Source organism: Manis javanica, chromosome 16, assembly GCF_040802235.1.
Source record: "Manis javanica isolate MJ-LG chromosome 16, MJ_LKY, whole genome shotgun sequence".
In the NCBI taxonomy this organism is placed as follows: Eukaryota; Metazoa; Chordata; class Mammalia; order Pholidota; family Manidae; genus Manis; species Manis javanica.
The window spans coordinates 61,970,467-61,993,230 of NC_133171.1; positions in this window are offsets into that span (position 1 = coordinate 61,970,467).

The window sequence follows — 22,764 nt, forward strand, 5'->3', positions numbered from 1 at the left end:
TTTTTGTTTTCTGCTTGTTCTCTATTATTTTCTTCTTGACTACTTCTTCCTGAACTACTTGTATATTTATTAGTTTCATATTCTTTTAGCTATAGCTTTAAACAAAAAACTGTATCTCTTTGTATAGATGTTTTAGTAGTTGCTCTAGGAATTACATTATATATTTAACTTAACAGTGTATTGCCAATACCATTTTACAAGTTCAAGTGAAGTATAACCAGTTCAAGTGAAGTTGCTGTTATCCCCCTTTTTACCACTGTACCATTCTCATTTGTAATATAATTGTCTTAACCATTTCTTTTATATACATTTAGAAACATGACAGTGTTATTCTTTTGGCTTCAACTGTCAAGCTTAATTTAGAAAGCTCAAAAGAGGGAATATTTATTGTATGTACCATATTTTTTCTAACAATATTCCTTCTTCCTTTCTGATGTTCAAGATTCCTTCTTTTATCATTTCTTTTCTTTTCTTTATTTATTTTTTACAAATAATTTTTTACAAATATATTATTAATATACACTCACATGAGCAATATTGTGGTTACTAGAATCCCCCCATTATCAAGTCCCCACATATACCCCATTACAGTCACTGTCAGCAAAGTAAGATGCTATAGAGTCACTATTGTCTTCTCTGTGCCATACTGCCTTCCCCGTGCCCTCCCCCCCATGTTTTGTGTGCTAATCATAATGCCCCTTATTCCCTTCTCCCTCCCTTCCCACACACCCTCCCCAGTCCCTTTCCTTTTGGTAACTGTTAGTCCGTTCTTGGGTTCTGTGACTCTGCTGCTGTTTTGTTCCTTCAGTTTTTGCTTTGTTCTTATGTTCCACAGATGAGTGAAATCATTTGGTACTTGTCTTTCTCCGCCTGGCTTATTTCACCAGCTAGAGCATAATACCCTCTAGCTCCATCCATGTTGTTGGAAATGGTAGAATTTGTTTTCTTCTTATGGCTGAATAATTCCACTGTGTATATGTACCCCATCTTATTTATCTATTCATCTACTGATGGATACTTAGGTTGCTTCCATTTCTTGGCTATTGTAAATAGTGCTGCCATAAACATAGGGGTGCATATGTCTTTTTGAAACTAGGATCCTGCATTCTTAGGGTAAATTCCTGGGTCAAATGGTATTTCTACTTTTAGTTTTTTGAGGAACCTCCATGCTGCTTTCCACAATGGTTGAACTAGCTTACATTCCCACCAGCAGTTTAGGAGGGTTCCCCTTTCTCCACATCCTCGCCAGCATTTGTGGTTCCTATTCTTTTCCATGTTGGCCATCCTAACTGGTATGAGGTGATATCTCATTGCAGTTTTAATTTACATTTCCCTGATAATTAGTGATGTGGAGCATCTTTTCATGTGCCTGTTGCCCATCTGAATTTCTTCTTTGGAGAAGTATCTGTTCATATCCTCAGCCCATTTATTAATAGGGTTATTTGCTTTTTGGAAGTTGAAGCATGTGAGTTCTTTATATATTTTGGATGTTAACCCCTTGTCCTTTATGTCATTTACATATATATTCTCCCATACTGTAGGATGCCTTTTTGTTCTGCTGATGGTGTCTTTTGCTGCACAAAAGCTTTTTACCATGATGTAGCCCCATTTGTTCATTTTTCATTTTGTTTCCCTTGCCCGAGGAGATGCATTTATGAAAAAGTTGCTTATGTGTGTATTCAAGAGATTTTTGCCTTTGTTTTCTTCTAACAGTTTTATGGTTTCATGACTTACATTCAGGTCTTTGATCCATTTTGTGTTTACTTTTGTGTATGGGGTTAGACAATAATCCATTTTCATTCTCTCGCATGTAGCTGTCTAGTTTTGCCAACAGCAGTTGTTGAAGAGGCTGTCATTTCCCCATTGTATATTCATGGCTCCTTTATCATATATTAATTGACCATTTATGCTTGGGTTTATATTTGAGCTCTCTAGTCTTTTCCACTGGACTATTGTTCTGTTCTTGTTCCAGTACCAAATTGTCTTATATACTGTGGCTTTGTTGTAGAGCTTGAAGTTGGGGAGCGTAATCCCCCCAGCTTTATTCTTTCTTCTCATTATTGCTTTGGCTATTCAGCGTCTTTTGTGGTTCCATATGAATTTTTGAACTATTTGCTCTAGTTCATTGAAGAAATACTGTTGGTATTTTGATAGGGATTGCATTGAATCTGTTAATTGCTTTAGGCAGGATGGCCATTTTGACAATATCAATTCTTCCTATCCATGAGCATGGTATGTGTTTCCATTTCCTGTTATCTTCTTTAATTTCTGTCATGAATGTCTTGTAGTTTTCAGAGTATAGGTCTTTCACTTTCTTCATTAGGTTTATTCCTAGGTATTTAATTTTTTTTGATGCAATTGTGAATGCAATTGTTTTACTGATTTCTCTCTCTGCTAGCTCATCATTGGTATATAGGAATGCAACAGATTTCTGTGTATTAATTTTGTATCCTGCATCTTTGCTGAATTCAGATATTAGATCTAGTAGTTTTGGAGTGGATTCTTTAGGGATTTTTTAATGTAAAATATCATATCATCTGCAAACAGTGACAGTTTAACTTCTTCTTTACCAATCTGGATGCCTTGTATTCCTTTGTGTTGTCTGATTGCCATGGCAAGGACCTCCAGAACTGTGTTGAAAAAAAGTGAGGAGAGTGGGGCATGCTCGTCTTGTCTCCAATCTTTAAAGGAGAAGCTTTCAGCTTCTCCCTGTTAAGTATGATGTTGCCTTTGGGTTTGTCATATATGGACTTTATTATTTTGAGGTACTTGCCCTCTGTACCCATTTTGTTGAGAGTTTTTATCATGAATGGATGTTGAGTTTTGTTGAATGCTTTTTCAGCATCTATGTATATGATCATGTGGTTTTTGTCCTTCTTTTTGTTGATGTGATGGATGATGCATTCCATCAATTCTTTTTGTACTTCATTTTCTATGGATTTTCGAATGTTGTACCATTCTTGCATCCCTGGAATAAATCCTACTTGATTACAATGGATGATCTTTTTGATGTATTTTTGAATTCGGTTTGCTAATATTTTGTTCAGTATTTTTGCACCTATGTTCATCAGGGATATTTGTCTGTAATTTTCTTTTTTTGTTGGGTCTTTCCCTGGTTTTTGTATTAGAGTGATGCTGGCCTCATAGAATGAGTTTGGAAGTATTCCCTCTTCTTCTACTCTTTGGAAAACTTTAAGGAGGCTGGATAGTAGGTCTTCACTAAATGTTTCATAAAATTCAGTGGTGAAGCCATCTGGTCCAGGTGTTTTGTTGTTAGGTAGGTTTTTTATTACCAGTTCAATTTTGTTGCTGGTAATTGGTCTGTTCAGATTTTCTGTTTCTTTCTGGGTCAGCTTTGGAAGGTTGTATTTTTCTAGAAATTTGTCCATTTCTTCTAGGTTATCCAGTTTATTAGCATATATTTTTTCATAGTATTCTCTAATAATTCTTTGTATTTCTGTGGTGTCCATAGTGATATTTCCTTTCTCATTTCTGATTCTGTTTATGTGAGTAGACTCTCTTTTCTTCTTGATAAGTCTGGATAAGGGTTTATGTATTTTGTTTATTTTCCCAAAGAATCAGCTTTCATTGATTCCATTGTTTTATTCTTCTCAATTTCATTTATTTCTGCTGTAATCTTCACTGTGTCACTCCTACTGACTTTCGGCCTCGTTTTTTCTTCTTTTTCTAGTTTTGTTAATTGTGAGTTTAGACTGTTCATTTGGGATTGTTCTTTCCTGAGGTAGGCCTGTATTGAAGTATACTTCCCTCTTAGCATGGCTTTTGCTGAATCCCACGGACTTTGTGGTGTTGAATTATTATTGTCATTTGTCTCTATATATTACATGATCTCTGTTTTTATTTGGTCATTGATCCATTGGTTATTAGGAGCATGTTATTAAGCCTCCATGTGTTTGTGAACCTTTTCATTTTCTTTGTGTGATTTATTTCTAGTTTCATACCTTTGTGGTCTGAGTGCTGGTTGGTACAATTTCCATCTTTTTGAATTTACTGAGGCTCTTTTTGTTGCCTAGTATGTGATCTCTTCTTGAAAGTGTTCCTTGTGCACTTGTGAAGAATGTGTATTCTGTTGCTTTTGGTGTAGGATTCTGTAGATGTCTATTAGGTCCATCTGTTCTAATGTGTTGTTCAATGTCTTTGTCTCCTTGTTTATTTTCTGTCTGGTTGATCTGTCTGTTGGAGAGGGTGGTATTTGAAGTCTCCTAAAATGAATGCATTGCATTCTATTTCCCTTTTTAATTCTGTTAGTAATTGTTTCACATATGTAGGTGCTCCTGAGTAGGGTGCATAGATATTTAGAATGGTTATATCCTCTTGTTGGATTGACCCCTTTATCATTATGTAATGTCCTTCTCTGTCTCTTGTGACATTCTTTGTTTTGAAGTCTATTTTGTCTGATACAAATACTGCAACTCCTACTTTTCCCCCCCTATCATTTGCATGAAATATCATTTTCCATCCCTTCCCTTTTAGTCTGTGTATGTCTTGGCTTGTAGGCAGTATGAAGTTGGATCTTGTTTTTTCATCCATTCGTTAACTCTATGTCTTTTGATTAGTGCATTCAGACCATTTACATTAAGGGTGATTATCGATAGGTATGTACTTATTGCCATTGCAGCCTTTAGGTTCGTTGTTACCAAAGGTTCAAGAGTAACTTTCTTACTATCTAAGAGTGTCAGTTAACTCAATGAATATGCTACTACAAACACAATCTGAAGGTTCATTTTTTTCCTCCATTTTCTTTCTCCTCCATTCTTTGTATATTATATATCATATTCTGTATTCTTTGTGTATCCCTTGATTGACTTTGTGGGTAGTTGATTTGCTGCATCTGCTTAGTAATTAATTGTTTTACTTTGTTGTGGTTTTGTTTTCCCTGGTGACATCTATTTAGCCTTAGGAATACTTCCATCTATAGCAATCCCTCCAAAATGCACTGTAGTTGTCATTTGAGGGAGGTAAATTCTCTCAGCTTTTGCTTATCTGAGGATTCTTTGATTTCTCCTTCAAATTTAAATGATAACCTTGCCAAGTAGAGTATTCTTGGTTTGTGGCCCTTCAATTTTATTGCTTTAAATGCATCATGCCTCTCCCTTCTGGACTGTAAGCTTTATGTTGAGGAGTCTGATGATAGCCTAATAGGTTTTCCTTTGTATGATCTTTTTTCTCTCCCTAGCTGCTTTTAAAAGTCTGTCCTTATCCTTGATTTAGCCATTGTAATTACTGTATGTCTTGGTGTTGTCTTTCTTACATCCCTTGTGTTCACAGATCTGGGCACCTCCATGGCCTGAGAGATTATCTCCTTCTCCAGATTGGGGAAGTTTTCAGCAATTACCTCCTCAAAGACAATTCCTATCCCTTTTTCTCCCTCTTCTTCTTGTGGTATCCCTATAATGTGAATATTGTTCCATTTGGATTGGTCACACAGTTCTCTCAATATTCTTTCATTCCTAGAGATCCTTTATTCTCTGCATGCTTCACCTTTTTTGTGTTCTTCTTGCCTAGTTTCTATTCCATTTACTCTTTCTTCTACTAAATCCAATCTGTTTTTAAATCCCTCCATTGTATGTTTCATTTGAGATACGGAATTTCTTAATGACTGAATCTCCATCCCAAATTCATCCCTGAGTTCTTGAATATTTTTCTGTACCTCCATGAGCATGCTTATGATTTTTATTTTGAATTCTCTTTCAGGACGATTGGTTGGTTCTGTTTCATTTGAGCCTTTTTCTGGTGTTTGGGAGATTTTGTTTGAACCAGTTCCTTTGATGTTTCATATTTGTATGTGTCTCCCTCTAGTGCCCAGAAGCTCTAGTCTCTGGAGCTGCTCAGCCCCTGGAGTGATGTTGGGGGTCACAGGGGAGTGGGTGCTGGTTCCTAGGGGGAGGAAAGAATTGTTTCCTGCTTCCCAGCTGCAGTGTCTGTCTCCACTGTCAGAACCAGTGGGCCAGCACAGAGGTGTAAGCCTCTGTGACTTGCATCTGTACCTGCCATATAAAGGGCCTCCATCTGGCTGGCCTGACACCAGGGCAGAGACTGCTGGTTTGCCAGCTGGTGCCAGCAGGCCAGGAGGAAGGTGCTGCAGGCTGTATATCACAGTGAGGAGCCTCTGAGCCAAGTAGCCAGCCAGGGGGATGCAGTGCCTGAAGCTCCTGAACATTCCCAACCTGCCCAGCAGAGCATGCCCAGACAACCTTGTCCACCTATCCCTTCTCCATGCAGCAAGGTCCGTGCAAACTCTGCCCCTTCAGCAGCACTCTTGCTCCTAGGAAGTCTCTCAGACCATCCCATTTCATTTGTCCCAGAGTAGCTGGATGTGGATCTGTGTCCTCCACAAATGGTTGGAATCTCAGTGTTCCCAAGTATTCCACCTATCTTAGCTTTCCAACCCCACTAATCTCCAGAGCACCATGCAATGTTGGTCTGTGCTCCCATAGCATATCTCCAGGGCTGGTGTTTGGCAGTCCTAGGCTTCCACCCCCTCCCAGCTCCATTTCCCTTCCTCCCACTGGTGAGCTGGGGTTGGGGAAGGGCTTGGGTCCTGCTCGATCAAGGCTTTGGTACGTTACCCTGTTTCATGAGGTCTGCTCTATTCTCCAAGTGTATGCAGTCTGGTTTAGTCTTCTTTCCTGTTGCTCTTTTAGGACCAGTTGTATTAACTATATTTTCATAATTTGATTTTGGGAGGAGTTCTCTCATGCCATCATCTTGAATTGCCTCTATCATTTCCTTTTTATCATTTTATCATTTCAAATCTAGACAACTTACTTTATCCATTCTTTTAGGGTAGTTCTGTTGGCAGCAAATTATCTTAGTTTTCCTTGACCTTTGATATATTAATTCCTAAAGGACATTTTCAGTGGATATAGTATTCTGGATTGATAATTTTTTTTAACACTTGAAAAATGTGCCTTTTTTTTCTGACCTTTGTGATTTCTGATGAGATAACCATTGCCATTCAAACTGTTTTTCTATAAAGTAAGGTCTTATGTCTCTCTGGTTTCAGGATTTTTTTTCTTTGTTTTTAAAGTTAAGAACTTTGATTTTTCCCCAGTCAACTGATGAGGGACTCTTCTCTAAAACCACACAAAAATTCAATTATCCAGGTCAGTAATCTTTGTAACTCTAACCATGTCAAGAGTCTAGTGTTTGGAAAACAATTTCAAATGACTTTCCATTAGGGTTTTTTAATTTATCAAGTAATTATTCTAAACCTGTAAAGCAAAAGGTAAGCAAAGTTTCTTTTAATGTATAGGCATAACTATCCTTTCCCAAATTCATGCTAGTACTGGGAATATTGTCCAGGATAAAAGGCTACATACTCCTGAACATGGAGTTGAACACTAGACCCTCAGACTAACGACCTTATGCTTCACCAACTGAGCTACTGAAGCTCATAATTTCAAATGCTTCCTTGAGTAGGTAATCTAATTTAGGTATATGCATTCTATCAATTCTTTTTGTACTTCATTTTCTATTTCCCAAACTGCATCCTTTTTAATACTCCTCATTGCAAAGAATTCTATTTGAGAGAGAGATGATAATCTCTAGGAGCATTTTCTGTCTCTCTTCTTTGTCTGCCCTGTTTGGGTTTTCAGAACTATGGCAACAGTCCCCTAAACAAAGCCCAGCCAGGTATCAGACCACATTACAAAGGGCTTCATTTCTTGCCAAGTACCTATACCTAAATGTCTCGAGGCAACACTCACAGTACTTCTGTTTGCATCCCTCTGCTTTGTCTTATTCATCTTTCTGGCAGCCTTTGTAGGCAGAGGGGAGGAGAATTAAAGGAAGAAGAATTTGAAGATGCAAGAGAACATTCCATAATGGACCCTTTCTATTGGTGAGTGCAACTGCCACCCAAGCGTTCCCTTGGCAAGTGGACTTAGGAGCTCTATGATGGGAGAGAGAGCAATGCAGAAAAGTGTCTTCTGATCTGTTATGCAGTGCTGCCTTTTCTGAGGTAAGTGGTAGTCTAAAGGTTTTAGAAATAGTGCGAAACACAGCAAGCCTTGTTCTGCCAACTATTCACTCCTCAAACACTCACAAAAATGATCATCAATCATGGGTGTTTTCTTCTTTTTTTAATTTTTTATTAAGGTATGATTGAATACATTCTTATGAAGATTTCACATTGAAAAACAATGTGGTTACTACATTTACCCATATTATAGAGTTCCCACCCATACCCCAATGCAGTCACTGTCCATCAGTGTAGTAAGATGAATCAGGGACGTTTTCTTAATAGCTAAGTGACAAAGAGATATGCTTGAGTGGAATAGGGAATCTTTAGCTATCAGAGAGGCCCAGGCTTAACTTTTTGCATTTCCACACTGTCTTTCAAGATGAAACACCATGTCTGAGCCATTCCTACTCCCTTCAATTTTCTTTCTCCTTCTTTGGCCTCTCCCATCTCCCTTGCCTCTCTCCTTCTTCTCTTCCTCCCTCTTCCTCCTCCTCCTCTTTTCCCTCCAAATTCACCTTCTCTTCCTTATTCATGTCTTTACTCATCGTTTGCTGCTCATATTAAAAGAAAAAGTGTTTTTAGTACTCTACAATTTCGATTCCATGGGCCTTGGTACCACTCACTTGTGATTATGCTAACACAAGGAATACTTTTTTGGTGTCATTAATATACAGTTACATGAAGAACATTAGTTTTAGTAGGCTCCCCCCTTCACCAAGTCCCCCCCACAAACTCCATTACAATCGCTGTCCATCAGCATAGTAAGATGTTGTAGAATCACTACTTGTCTTCTCTGTGTTGCACATCCTTCACTGTTTCCCCCATTATACATGCTAATCGTAATGCCCCCTTTTTTCCCCACCCTTTTCACTCCTTTCCCACCCATCCTCGCCAGCCCCTTTCCATTTGGTAACTGTTAGTCCATTCGTGGGTTCTGTGATTCTGCTGCTGTTTTGTTCCTTCAGTTTTTCTTTGTTCTTATATTCCACATATGAGTGAAATCATTTGTACTTGTCTTTCTCTGCCTGACTTATTTCACTGAGCATAACACCCTCCAGCTCTATCCATGTTGCTGCAAATGGTAGGATTTGTTTTCTTCTTATGGCTGAAAAATATTCCATTGTAGATGTGTACCACATCTTCTTTATCCATTCATCTACTGATGAACACTTAAGTTGTTTCCATTTCTTGGCTATAGTAAATAGTGCTGAGATAAACATAGGGGTGCATATATTTTTTTGAATCAGGGATCTTGTTTTCTTTGGGTAAATTCCTAGAAGTGAGATTCCTGGATCAAATGGTATTTCTATTTTGAGCTTTTTGAGGAACCTACATATTGCTTTCCACAATGGTTGAACTAATTTACTTTCCCACCAGCAGTGTAGGAGGGTTCCCCTTTCTCCACAACCTCGCCAACATTTGTTGTTGTTGTTTGTCTTTTGGATGGTGGTGATCCTTACTGGTGTGAGGTGATATTTCATTGTGGTTTTAATTTGCATTTCTCTGATGACTAGCAATGTGGAGCATCTTTTCATGTGTCTGTTGGCCATCTGAATTTCTTCTTTAGAGAACTGTCTGCTCAGCTCTTCTGCCCATTTTTTAATTGGAGTATTTGCTTTTTGTTTATTGAGGTGTCCTTTGCTGTACAGAAGCTTTTCAGCTTAATATACTCCCACTTGTTCATTTTTGCTTTTGTTTCCCTTCTCAGGGAGATATGTTCATGAAGAAGTCACTCATGTTTATGTCCAGGAGATTTTTGCCTATTTTTTTCCTAAGAGTTTTATGGTTTAATGGCTTACATTCAGGTCTTTGATCCATTTCAAATTTACTTTTGTGTATGAGGTTAGAGAATGATCCAGCTTCATTCTCTTACATGTAGTTGTCCAGTTTTGCCAGCACCATCTGTTGAAGAGACTGTCATTTCCCCATTGTATGTCCATGGCTCCTTTATTGTATATTAATTGACCATATCTGTTTGAATATATGTCTGGAGACTCTATTCTGTTCCACTGGTCTGTGGCTGTGTTCTTGTGCCAGTACCAAATGGTCTTAATTACTGTGGCTTTGTAGTAGAGCTTGAAGTTGGGGAGCAAAATCCCCCCCCCACTTTATTCTTCCTTCTCAGGATTGCTTTGGCTATTCAGGGTCTTTGGTGTTTCATATGAACTTTTGAACTATTTGTTCCAGGTCGTTGAAGAATGATGTTAGTAATTTGATAGGGATTGCATCAAATCTGTATATTGCTTTGGGCAGGACGGCCATTTTGATGATATTAATTCTTCCTAGCCAAGAGCATGGGATGAGTTTCCATTTGTTAGTGTCCTCTTTAATTTCTCTTAAGAGTGTCTTATAGTTTTCAGAGTATAGGTCTTTCACTTCCTTGGTTAGGGTTACTCCTAGGTATTTTATTCTTTTTGATGCAATTGTGAATGGAATTGTTTTCCTGGTTTCTCCTTCTATTAGTTCATTGTTAGTGTATAGGAAAGCCACAGATTTCTGTGTGTTAATATTGTATCCTGCAACTTTGCTGAATTCCTGATATTAGTTCTAATAGTTTTGGAGTGGACTCTTTAGGATTTTTTATGTACAGTATCATGTCATCTGCAAATAGTGAGAGTTTAACTTCTTCTTTACCAATCTGGATTCCTTGTATTTCTTTGTTTCGTCTAATTGCTGTGGCTATGACCTCCAGTACTATGTTGAATAACACTGGGGAGAGTGGGCATCTCTGTCTTCTTCCTGATCTCAGAGGCAAAGTTTTCAGTTTCTCACTGTTCAGTATGATGTTGGCTGTGGGTTTATCATATATGGCCTTTATTATGTTGAGGTACTGGCCCTCTATGCCCATTTTGTTGAGGGTTTTTATCATGAATGGGTGTTGAATTTTGTCAAATGCTTTTTGGGCATCTATGGAGATGATCATGTGGTTTTTGTCCTTCTTTTTGTTGATGTGGTGGGTAATGTTGATGGATTTTCGAATGTTGTACCATCCTTGCATCCCTGGGATGAATCCCACTTGGTCATGGTGTATGATCCTTTTGATGTATTTTTGAATTCGGTTTGCTAATATTTTGTTGCGTATTTTTGCATCTACATTCATCAGGAATATTGGTCTGTAATTTTCCTTTTTGATTGGTTCTTTGCCTGGTTTTGCTATTAGGGTGATTTTGGCTTCATGGAATGAGTTTGAAAGTATTCCCTCCTCTTCTATTTTTCAGAAAACTTTAAGGAGAATGGGTATTATGTCTTCTCTGTATGTCTGATAAAATTCCAAGGTATATCCATCTTGCCCGGGGGTTTTGTTCTTGGGTCGTTTTTTGATTACCACTTCAATTTCATTGCTGATAATTGGTTTGTTTAGATTTTCTGTTTCTTCCTTGGTCAGTCTTGGCAGATAGTATTTTTCTAGGAAGTTGTCCAATTCTTCGAGGTTTTCCAGCTTATTAGCATGTAGGTTTTCATAGTAGTCTCTAATAATTCTCTGTACTTCTGTGGGGTCTGTCGTGATTTTTCCTTTCTCATTTCTGATTCTGTTGATGTGTTTTGATTCTCTTTTTCTCTTTATAAATCTGGCTAGAGGCTTATCTATTTTGTTTATTTTTTCAAAGAACCAGCTCCTGGTTTCATTGATTTTTTGTATTGTTTTATTCTTCTTAACTTTGTTTATTTTTTCTCTGATCTTTATTGTCCCTCCTTCTGCTGACTTTAGGCCTCATTTGTTCTTCTTTTTCCAATTTCGATAATTGTGATGTTAGACTATTCATTTGGGATTATTTTTCCTTCTTTAAATATGCCTGGATTGCTATGTACTTTCCTCTTAAGACTGCTTTTGCTGTATCCCGCAGAAGTTGGGGCTTTGGTTGTTGTTTCCATTTGTTTCCATATATTGCTTGATCTCTATTTTAATTTGATCATTGATCCATTGATTATTTAGGAGCATGTTGTTAAGCCTTCATGTGTTTGTGAGCCTTTTTTCTTTCTCTGTACAATTTATTTCTAGTTTTATACCTTTGTGTTCTGAAAAGTTGGTTGGTAGAATTTCAATCTTTTGGAATTTACTGAGGCTCTTTTTGTGGCCTAGTATGTGGTCTATTCTGGAGAATGTTCCATGTGCACTTGTTAAGAATGTGTATCCTGTTGCTTTTGGATGTAGAGTTCTATAGATGTCTATTAGGTCATCTGTTCTACTGTATTGTTCAGTGCCTCTTTGTCCCTACTTATTCTCTGTCTGGTGGATCTATCCTTTGGAGTGAGTGGTGTGTTGAAGGTGAAGTATCCTAAAATGAATGCATTGCATTCTATTTCCTCCTTTAATTCTGTTAGTATTTGTTTCACATATGCTGGTGCTTCTGTATTGGGTCCATATTTATATCCTCTTGTTGGACCGACATTATGTAATGTCCCTCTTTATCTCTTGTGACGTTCTTTGTTTTGAAATCTATTTTGTCTGATACTAGTCCTGCAACACCTGCTTTTTTTTCCCTGTTGTTTGCATGAAATATCTTTTTCCATCCCTTGACTTTTAGTCTGTGCATATCTTTGAGTTTGAGGTGAGTCTCTTGTAAGCAGCATTTAGATGGGTCTTGCTTTTTAATCAATTCTATTACTCTGTGTCTTTTGATAGGTGCATTCAGTCCATTTACATTTAGGGTGATTATTGAAAGATATGTACTTATTGTTATTGCAGGCTTTAGATTCATGGTTACCAAAGGTTCAAGGTTAGCTTCTTTACTATCTTACTGCTAAACTTAAATCACTTATTGAGCTGTTATAAATACTGTCTGATGATTCTTTATTTCTCTCCCTTCTTATTCCTCCTCCTCCATTCTTTATATGTTGTGTTTTATTCTGTGCTCTTTTGTGTTTCCTTTGGCTGCTTTCATGGGTAGTTGATTTTATTTTTTGCCTTTAGTTAGTATTTTATTGTTCTGGTTTCTTCGCTGTGATTTTATTTTCTCTGGTGACTTCTATTTAGCCTTAGGAGTGCTCCCATCTAGAGCAGTCCCTCTAATATATCCTGTAGTGGTGATTTGTGGGAGTCAAATTTCCTCAACTTTTGCTTGTCTGGGAATTGTTTATTCCCTCCTTCATATTTAAATGATAGTCATGCTGGATACAGTATTGTTGGTTCAAGGCCCTTCATTTCATTGCATTAAATATATCATCCCATTCTCTTCTGGTCTGTAAGGTTTCTGTTGAGAAGTCTGATGATAGCCTGATGGTATTTCCTTTGTAGGTGACCTTTTTCCTCTTTCTAGCTGCCTTTAAAACTCTGTCCTTTTCCTTGATCTTTGCCATTTTAATTATTATGTGTCTTGGTATTGTCCTCTTTGGGTCCCTTCTGTTGGGAGTTCTGTGTGCTTCCATGGTTGGAGGGGAGGAGCCAAGATGCCGGCGTGAGTAGAGCAGCAGATATCTGCTTCCAAAACCAGATATATTTTTGAAAATACAACAAATACAACTATTCCTAAAAGAGAGACCAGAAGATACAGTACAACAGCCAGGGTACATCTACATCTGTGAGACCCCAGCACCTCATGAAGGGGGTAAGATACAAGCTGCAGCCCAGCAGGACCCGAGAACACCCCTCACCCCAGCTCCCCAGTGGGAGGAGAGGAGTCAGAGCAGGGAGGGAGAGGTTGCCCAGGACTGCTGAGTACCCAGCCCTAGTCATCTGCACTCAGAGTGCAGACACACAGTTTGTGGTGTGCTGGATATTAGGAAATTGGAACAGTAAAACCTGTGAGTGGGTCCGTGCAGCTGGTTCCCCTGGGACAAAAGAAAAGCGAGTGCTGTTTGGAAGTGTTAAAGGGACAGGAGCCTCATTGCTGGATGGAAGTGTCCCAGCTCACTCAGCCTAGCAGCTGGGAATCCCGGGGTAATCTGGGCACCCTAACCCCCTGGGCAGCAGCGCAGCTCTGAGGCCCCTCACATGATAAACAGCCTCCCATCTGTTCCCCCTCCATTGCAGCTCCATCATAGCGGAGCAGCAACCTGAGGCTGGCCATGCCCACAGCAGCAGCCTAGGCCAGACTTAGAGGCCCTGTCTGTGGACAGCTGCCCAGCACAAGCCACTAGGCATCTCTATTCTCACAGGAGAGGAAGGCCACAAACGAGCAAGAAGGAACGTTCTCCCAGCTGACCCACATGCCAACTCCCCACAACTACCTCTATTGCCATGAAAAGGCAGAAGAATTTGATCCAGACCATACTAACAGAGACAACTCCTGAGAAGGACATTGGGGAGATAGACTTAACCAATCTTCTGGAAAAAAAATTCAAAATAAAGGTTATAACCACGCTGATGGAGCTGCAGAGAAAAATGCAAAAGCTAGTGGACAAATGAGGGAGGGAGAATACAGAAATAAAACAATCTCTGGAAGGACTTAAAAGCAGAATGGATGAGATGCAAGAAGCTGTTAATGGAATAGAAACCAGAGAACAGGAATGCAGAAAAGCTGAGGCACAGAGAGATAAAAGGATCTCCAGAAATGAAACAATATTGAGAACTGTGTGACCAATCCAAACGGAACAATATCTGCATTATAGGAGTACTAGAAGAAGAGAGAGAAAAAGGGATAGAAAGTGTATTTGAAGAAATAATTGCTTTAAACTTGCCCAAGCTGGGGGAGGAAAAGTCTCTCAGACAACACAAGGAATATTTGATTGAGACAACAGACATATAGTTTATTCAGGACCTCTCCAGCATGAGGCAATAAATATGTCAATTCCATATTAACCAGCACTTGCTCCTTGGGTCCAGTCACAGCATTATTAAGGAGCAAAAAAGAAAAGGACAAGAAGAAACAACATCATTAAAGACTACCACACTTTCCTGTCCCCATTTGCTCATTGTGTCTGCATCAATGAGCAAGCAAGAAGCTGGTTTGAACAGAAAACCTGCACCCTCTGGTTTTGCTTTATCCCTTCCTTCCATTGTAGCCCCCACTTCAAACACATACATTGGGTTGATAATCAGACGGGTGAGGACTGCCTAGACCATTATGCAGTCTAACACTTCTCACTGAAGCCAATTAGAGAAAGAAAGAGATAAACCAAATCAATGTCATAGGAAACACCGGCAGGTATTTCCTTGGTCTATTTAGTCCAGACCCATTTAGTCCAGGCCTAGGACTTAGCCTCCCCTGGTGTAAAAAATGAATGATTATCACAGTAAATTAGTGTGCATTACAACATCATACAATTCAGAATATATCCTAAGATGGTTCTTCAGTTTTGAATTAAACTTACCTGTACAGGTGATCCAGGAACAAATGGAGAAATTTGGAGGTGAGAGAAAGATTAAGTTCCTTGAGGAAGAAACACAGTGCTGGGCACGGGAAAAAAGAAGTAATGTTTGTTTCTTCCAAATAATTGGACACTTCTAGGAAAACAAGACGATGTGAAAACGGAGAAGCTGCAATTGTTTTACTGTAGGAATTTGTGGATTTCTCATCTTTCCTACCCTGCTAACGTAAGCACCATAGTTGCGGGGAATGGGCATGTAAAATCGCCCTGGATTGTTTTGTGTATGGATTCGCAGGGGAGTTTAGAAAAGACCACCTTTAGGCAAAACACTTGGGCCGTCACCGTGTCAATGAGACAAACGCTCTTCCAAAGTATTTTGGCTCTCCGATCCCCACTTGAAGAGGTTTGGAAGCTACCAAACTGCAACATAGACATCGCGACCATTTGCGCCACGCTCCTAAGGAGGTTTAAGACCCGTCACCACTTCCCATCACCGTAGAGAGTAATCCTGCCAATTGTCTGGTGATGGATCAAGTGTTACAACCTACAATATGAACAAGTTGTCATAAAATATTTTCATGGCATTAAAGCAGGCTTTTCCCACAAAATGGGCTTTGTTTGAGCTAACAGGGACTTTTTCCCTGGAGGAAGCGCCACAGGTCAGAACAGGCTGTCTCCACCTCTTCTTATGTTGTCCTCTCCACCGGTTGTTTGCAGACTTAGTCTTGTCTCGTATTTCTCCGTCCTACATTGCGTCATCATTATCACTGACTTAGAGTCTTCGAAGAACTGCATCACTTCTGATCATTTCACAGAGTATTGATTCTAAGTAATTGTGAATTAGTAAAACTCAGATGGAGTTTTGGTCCCTTTCCTCCCTCACCAATGTTGATAATTACATCTTTCTCCAATTGCAAAATCAAAAATTTGAAAGCAAAAACCTATTATATACCAGCTTTCGAGTTTGCAGAAATATTCACAGGGGCCTAGTGGCCTAATGGATAAGGTGTCTGATTCCGAATCTAGAAGACTGAGGATTCAAGTCCCTTTGTGATCTCCTAGAGGAGACCCAGGTTAGTTTTTCTTTTAACCACTGACCTTCAGAAATCTTTGGAAACTTTGAAAATCTGTCATGAATTGAGTCTTAAAGAAATGAGCCTGTGTGCAGACTAATTACCAGTAACTTGCATTTCATTATTGGCATCCAGTCACTAGAAAATAGTAGTAATGTACTGGTATATGAATAGTTGGTACGGACATTTCAGAGACCCTGGATGTTCTGGCTCACAGTCCTGCCCTGGGTCTGGTAGTGACAAACAAAAGGACGTGAGGGATAGAAAAGCCCACTGCAAATGTTTCTCTGGTGAAAGTTGGGTTTCAAAGGGCTTCTATTAAGAGTTAGAAATACATGTTTGGAGGGGTAGGGGGGATACTGAGGGCACTTGAAATCTGAACCCTCACAGTGAGTGTCTGCAACTGAACTATTCTGGTTCAGGCATCTAACTTTTCCTGATAAATTACTCAAATCTACTAGTTGGTTATTCTCTAATCTTTCTATTTGTCTTCATTATAAGTACAGGGCTTTGGTGTTTTCCATCATATGATTTGTGGAAACGTCCTGTGAAAGATGACTTGATGTTGACCAAAATAGCCAGTCATCTTACAAACATCTGATTTTGAGCCAGGCATCAAGTCAGCCTCAGGCTATCCCATTTGCACTATTCCAGACCACTCAGAAAGGTTAATATTTCAATTGTTTCTTCAATTGTTCAAATGATTTTGAACTTCTACTTTTGGAAGCTCATGTGTTACTTAACCACTGCCATTTTCCACTGTTCAATCACTCATTCACCTACCACTCACCCAGAAAGATTTGGAATCCAATTTTTGGTGGTGCTGAATGGCTTAGTGGGGAAAGAAGCCAGTAGAAAGAAGAGGTTGTGAGTTTAGTGGGAAGCATCTCTCCTCCTCTGTCTACTGTCTGTTTCATGGCTCAAAATTAAGGAACTTAAGAAAAACATCTGTTAGTTTCTTTATTCTCTCCCTTTTTCCCTTCTTTCTTTCTTTTGTTTTTTTCTTTTTCCTGTTCTGCTCTTCAATGTTATTGAAAAATAGAACTCAAGATGAACTTCTTAATGTTGTGCTAGGTCTCTTTCTTGGTGAAGATTTGGGGTGAACTGTCCCCCCCTTTACCTCTTCCATCTTGTCTTCCTTTTTGCCAAAAGAACCACCATGCACCGTACCAAGTTTTATGCAGCAGAGCCAGGTCAGCTGCGAAGGCAATACATTAGATCATTGGTTTTCTTGTCATGTGAGCAGGAAAATCATGAGAAAATGAATGGGAAAGTACAAGAAGCACTTGGTTAGACAGTAAGAACACACAGGGAGATACTCAAGGCCTTATATGTTGAAGGCACTTGCTGAGTACTAAAGTACATGAAAGTAAGCTTGTGCTAGAAATTCTTCATAAAATATCAGTGCCAGTTTTGGACGGGTCTGAGAAACCTAAAAGTTGGCAAGGGAAAGCCCACTGAGATAAATTCCACTAATTTTGGAATCAAACTACAGCCTCTCTAGCATTTCTGATTCAAGAACCTTCATATTCCCTACAAATCTGATATTTGTACAAAGTAGCTGAAACATATTTAAATGAGTAACACTTACCCATTGTATGTAAAATAATTATATACATGTAATTATTTGTATAATTAACCTAAGTAGATGAGGTTTCTCTTTTTTGAATTGTGCCATTTGTAACAGAAAGCATCATAGTTGTTCTTGCACTAATTAAAGATGTGGAACACAGCAAATACAGTTAATTACTTTTGGTGTGCCTTTTCTAAAATTAAAATTAATATTTTTAATTGAAGTATAGTTGGTATATAATATTATATTGGTTTCAAATATACAACACAGTGGTTCAACAGTTACATATATTATTTAATCCTCACCCCAACTAGTGCAATTACTGTAAACATAGGAAGACGTTACAGAATCACTGGCTATATTCTCCATGCTGTACTTCCATCCCTGTGACCAACTTACATTATGATTGAGAATTTTTGTGCTCCTTTATCCTCTTCACTCTCCCACCCACCCACCCAACCCCTCCCCCATGGTAACCACCACCAGTCAGTTCTCAGTTTCTGAGTCTACTTCTATTTTATTATTTTGTTTCATTTTTAGATTCCACTAATAAGTGAAGTAATATGGTATTTGTCTTTCTCTACCTAGCTTATTTCACTTGCCATAATACCCTCTAGGTCCATCCATGTTGTCACAAATGGCACAATTTCTTTCTTTCTTTATGACTGAATAATATTCCATGATGTATATGTACCGCATCTTCTTCATCTGTTTATCTATTGATGGACACTTTGGTGCTTCCATACCTTGCCTATTGTAAATAATGTGGCGATAAACATAGGAATGTATATATCTTTTTGAATTGGGGATTTTGTTTTCTTTGAGTAAATTCCTAGAAGTGCAGTTACTGGGTCATATAGTATTTCTATTTTTAGTTTTTTGAGGATCCTCCATACTGCTTTCCATAGTCACCGCACCAATTGACATTCCCACCAACAGTGTAAGAATGTCCCCTTTTCTTCACATTCTCGCCAATGCTTCTCATTTCTTGTCTTTTAGATAAAGGCTATTCTGACTCGTATGAGGTGATATCTCATTGTGGTTTTAATTTGCACTTCCTTAATGATTAGCAATGTGGAACATTTTTTCATTTACTTGTTGGCCATTTGTATTTCTTCTTTGAAGAAATGTCTGTTCAGATCCTCCACCCATTTTTTAATTGGGTTATTTGCTTGGCCACTTTATACCTCCTCGTCTGTCCATTGAGACCCACCCCCAAACTACTACTCTTCTGTCTTTCTTTCTCTCTGTTGCTTCTTCTCTCCCCCATCAGCTCAGTCCCTATCTCCACCAAGAGCCAGGCTACTCTGCCTTCTCCAGCCCTTCCTTCCATCTCTTACTCTGCTCATTCCAGTTCCCAGCCAGTTGCCTTCACTGAACAGTAATAACATAAGCTATCCGCAAATATTCCCTCTCCTCCCCACCCCACTCCCAGGCCAGATGGTCTAGGATTTTCTCCAAAATTTGTATCTAGGTAACTAGTCATATCGAATTTTGCCTAAATGTGGGAAGCGTCTACTTTCTTTGCCTTGGGGACAATGGAATGTGCGGACTTGTCCAGGCATAGGGAAGATTTGCAAAGAGTGTATTTATTTTGCAGGTTGTGTCCAGCTTCCCTTGTGCTTTCCTCCCTGTGCAAATAATTTGGTCTGAAAGCAATGGTCTAACAACAGGAGCGTCCACATTTCTCCTCTCTCCTCTGTCTTTCATCTGTCGTATAACCAGAGCTATAGTGGTGCCAAAACAAAGTCGCTGTCACATTTCCCAGTCCAGAATGCTGAATGCACCAAAACTGCTGAGACACACACTTGTTGCTCTTTATTTCAAGTATTGGGAATTAATTAACCTCTTGTCTTAGTGCCACACCTGGGTCCCCAATCCCACCCAGTAAGTACTCCCAGAACGCGCCCTTGTATTCCTTGGCACTACTTTTAGTGTCTTTATGTCAGTTTCTTGGGCAGAGAAGGACTTTTTTTTAAGAAGGAAGAATCTGAAGACATAATGGACGGTTCAGTCCTGGGACTGTCCTCATGGTGGACTGGAACTGACACCACAGGCGGTTGGCCAAAAGCAGTCCTTGATGGGGATGAGGACTGTAGGGAGATCTAAGGGTTTTCAGTCCAGAATGCTTTTCTCCTTTGGCATAGCTGTGAGACAGGACTCAATCAAGAGGTTTCAGAAATAGAAGAGTTAAACATAGTGGACTTTAGCTTGGCAACACCTCCAGACAATGTGATACAGAATAAGATATTTAGCAAAAATGGACAATATTCAAGAGGGAAAGGGGGTGCAGCTCTCTGGTAGAGCATGTGTTTAGCATGTATGAGGCCATGGGTTTGATTCACAACACCTCCAATTGTATTGTAACCCTACCACCATGCAACTAAGCACCAATAATTGTGGCCCAGTTTTCCCTATTACTTTCCTCTGTGCGCACCTCAACTCACGTGTGGCTTGGCATGTGGCCATTATTGGTTTTGACACTCCGTGGCTGTCCCAACCTTATTGCTTCAGAATGAAGCCAGGAACCAAGTGAAGTACAGAAGGTTCTAGCTGAGAATCAATCTCTGGGAATCGAAGCACCAAGCGTGCCATCACATGATGGGATGGGCTGTTCTTTACTGCAGTGTTTATTTTATTTATTTATTTATTTATTTTTCTAAGTATGCATTAATCTTTTATGCACACACACACATACACACACACACACACGTATGTATATCTTAAACAACAACTACCTTATCAACCAGTGGCATATTACATAGGAGGCAAGTACCTTGGGAGGAGTCTCCCTTTCAGTATAGGCAATAATGGGTGTATTGTCTATAGAGATTTTTTTTTAAATTTTTTATTTCTACTTTTACTATTTATTTATTTATTTATTTATTTTTATTTTGGTATCATTAATCTACAATTACATGAAGAACATTATGTTTACCAGGCTTTCCCCTTCACCAAGTCCCCCCCACATAACCCTTCACAGTCACTGTCTACTGCAGTGTTTATTATTAAAAATAAGGGAAGATAAAAAAGAAAGACAAGAGGGGGAAGGGGAGCCTTGGAAAAATTCTCTTAGATTACCTACCCCCACCCCATTTCCCCCTCAGCTGTGCCTGTTTTAATGGACAGACTACAGGCTCGAAAGAAGTCTTGTTGTTTCCTTCTCATTTTCCTTTCCCCAGTAGCCCCTACACTTTCACCACACGCAGGATCTTGGTTGGGCTGCAAAACGTCGGTCCAATAGTGCTGTGATCCAGTCTTTTCTCGGTGAAGGAGTGTTTAGGATACTGTCCAAAGGGAGGTCACCTCTCGTGACTCCAAAGCTTTCAAAATCCTTAGTTGAAAAACGTATTTCCAAAGATGGAAAATGCAGCTAGTAGCTTTCAGAGCCAGGGCAGTCGTGGACAAAAAGGGCTACTTTTCCCTTGGGACAATTGCTTTCAAGCTCACTTCCCTTAGGAGGAAGAGAACATTCTGGTTTCCCGCTTTCCTAAGGGGCTCAAAGGAGGTAGGGGTAACGCCTGCATACAGTACCTGTTTAGGCTTCCAAATCGTGCACTGGTAAGGATTTAGCCAGAGCCCTCTTTCTCTCCTTGCTCACTGGTTCCTCCTCCACACACGCAGCTGCCTGCCTCCTCCTGTCTCCCCATTTTCTTCAGCTTCTGACACCCGTGTTAGCTTTTCTTCCACCTTTCCTTCCCATTTTCCCTTTCATCCAATTTCACAGCTTCCTCCTAGCTAAAATTTCCCCAACAGCTTAGCTCACCCCAATTCCCACAACTGCACTTTCTAGGATAGCAGTTCTCAAACCTGGACGATCTCAGTTGGATAGATGCCTCGACGACTCCGCTGTGCCTCTTAGTGCACACAGAAGCTATAAGGTGGAAATGGGAAAGCATACATTTGTAAAGTTCCCAGACGGGCTCCCAGGTTTGAAAACCACTGCATTCTTGTCTAAAACCTTTTATCTTTGTATTAGAGGGTCGCTTCTGACCAACTTACTTTTAAATGTCATCTCACTTCAAAGCGCCCATCTCAGGGACTATCCAGTGACGGCCCCTGAGCCTCATTCAGTTATTACAGGGAGGAGAGGGGAGGTGACTGGAGCAGGGGAAGAAGAGTTGGTATGTAATTTATTCAGATATTTAAGGAGGCATAGATTTTGAACAAGTGAAAAAAGTATCAGAATGAAAAGTGAAAGTAAAAGAGAAGACACAATGATTAAGATTACTCTTAAAACCCAACATTGGGTCACCACAGATTTTGGCACCGGGAAGGGCACGTCTATTATTTGTGCCACCGTGACAGAAGAAAACTGAATTAAATTCCTGGATTTAAAATTCAGAACTAACATTAACTTGCAAATAAATTCAAGTAACCCCTAAGACCTTGTAACCATTCGCAGGTGGCAGTTTCTCCTTGCCCTTCTTATTTTCTGAGTCTCAGGGTCAGAGATAATGCAGAAAGATGGTTTTGCAGAACCAAAGACATCCTGTCCCAGGGTACTGAGGAGGAACCCATCAGAAAAACAAAAGACAATTTAATTAGCTCAAGAATGTCTGCTGGGACCCTTTGCAAGTTGCTACTTCATGTGTCTGTGGTCACAGAATCCATAGCCTCTCTCTTCTCATTATTTCCCCTAACTGCTTGTTCTTCAAGGGAGACAGTGGCTCTTGAAAGCACTAGATGGCCACTTCCTCATTTGCTGGCAAATTAATAAACTAATCTTTCCTTTCCTCAAAATCTTGTCATTGTGTTTTGTGATTTGACTTCAGTAACACTATGATGGCTGAGCTTTGAATATTTTGTCCAAGAATTGCACAGTGTGGTAGAGAGGTTATTATAAAAGTTGGCCTCCAAATGCTCCCCTTATGCTTCTTTGT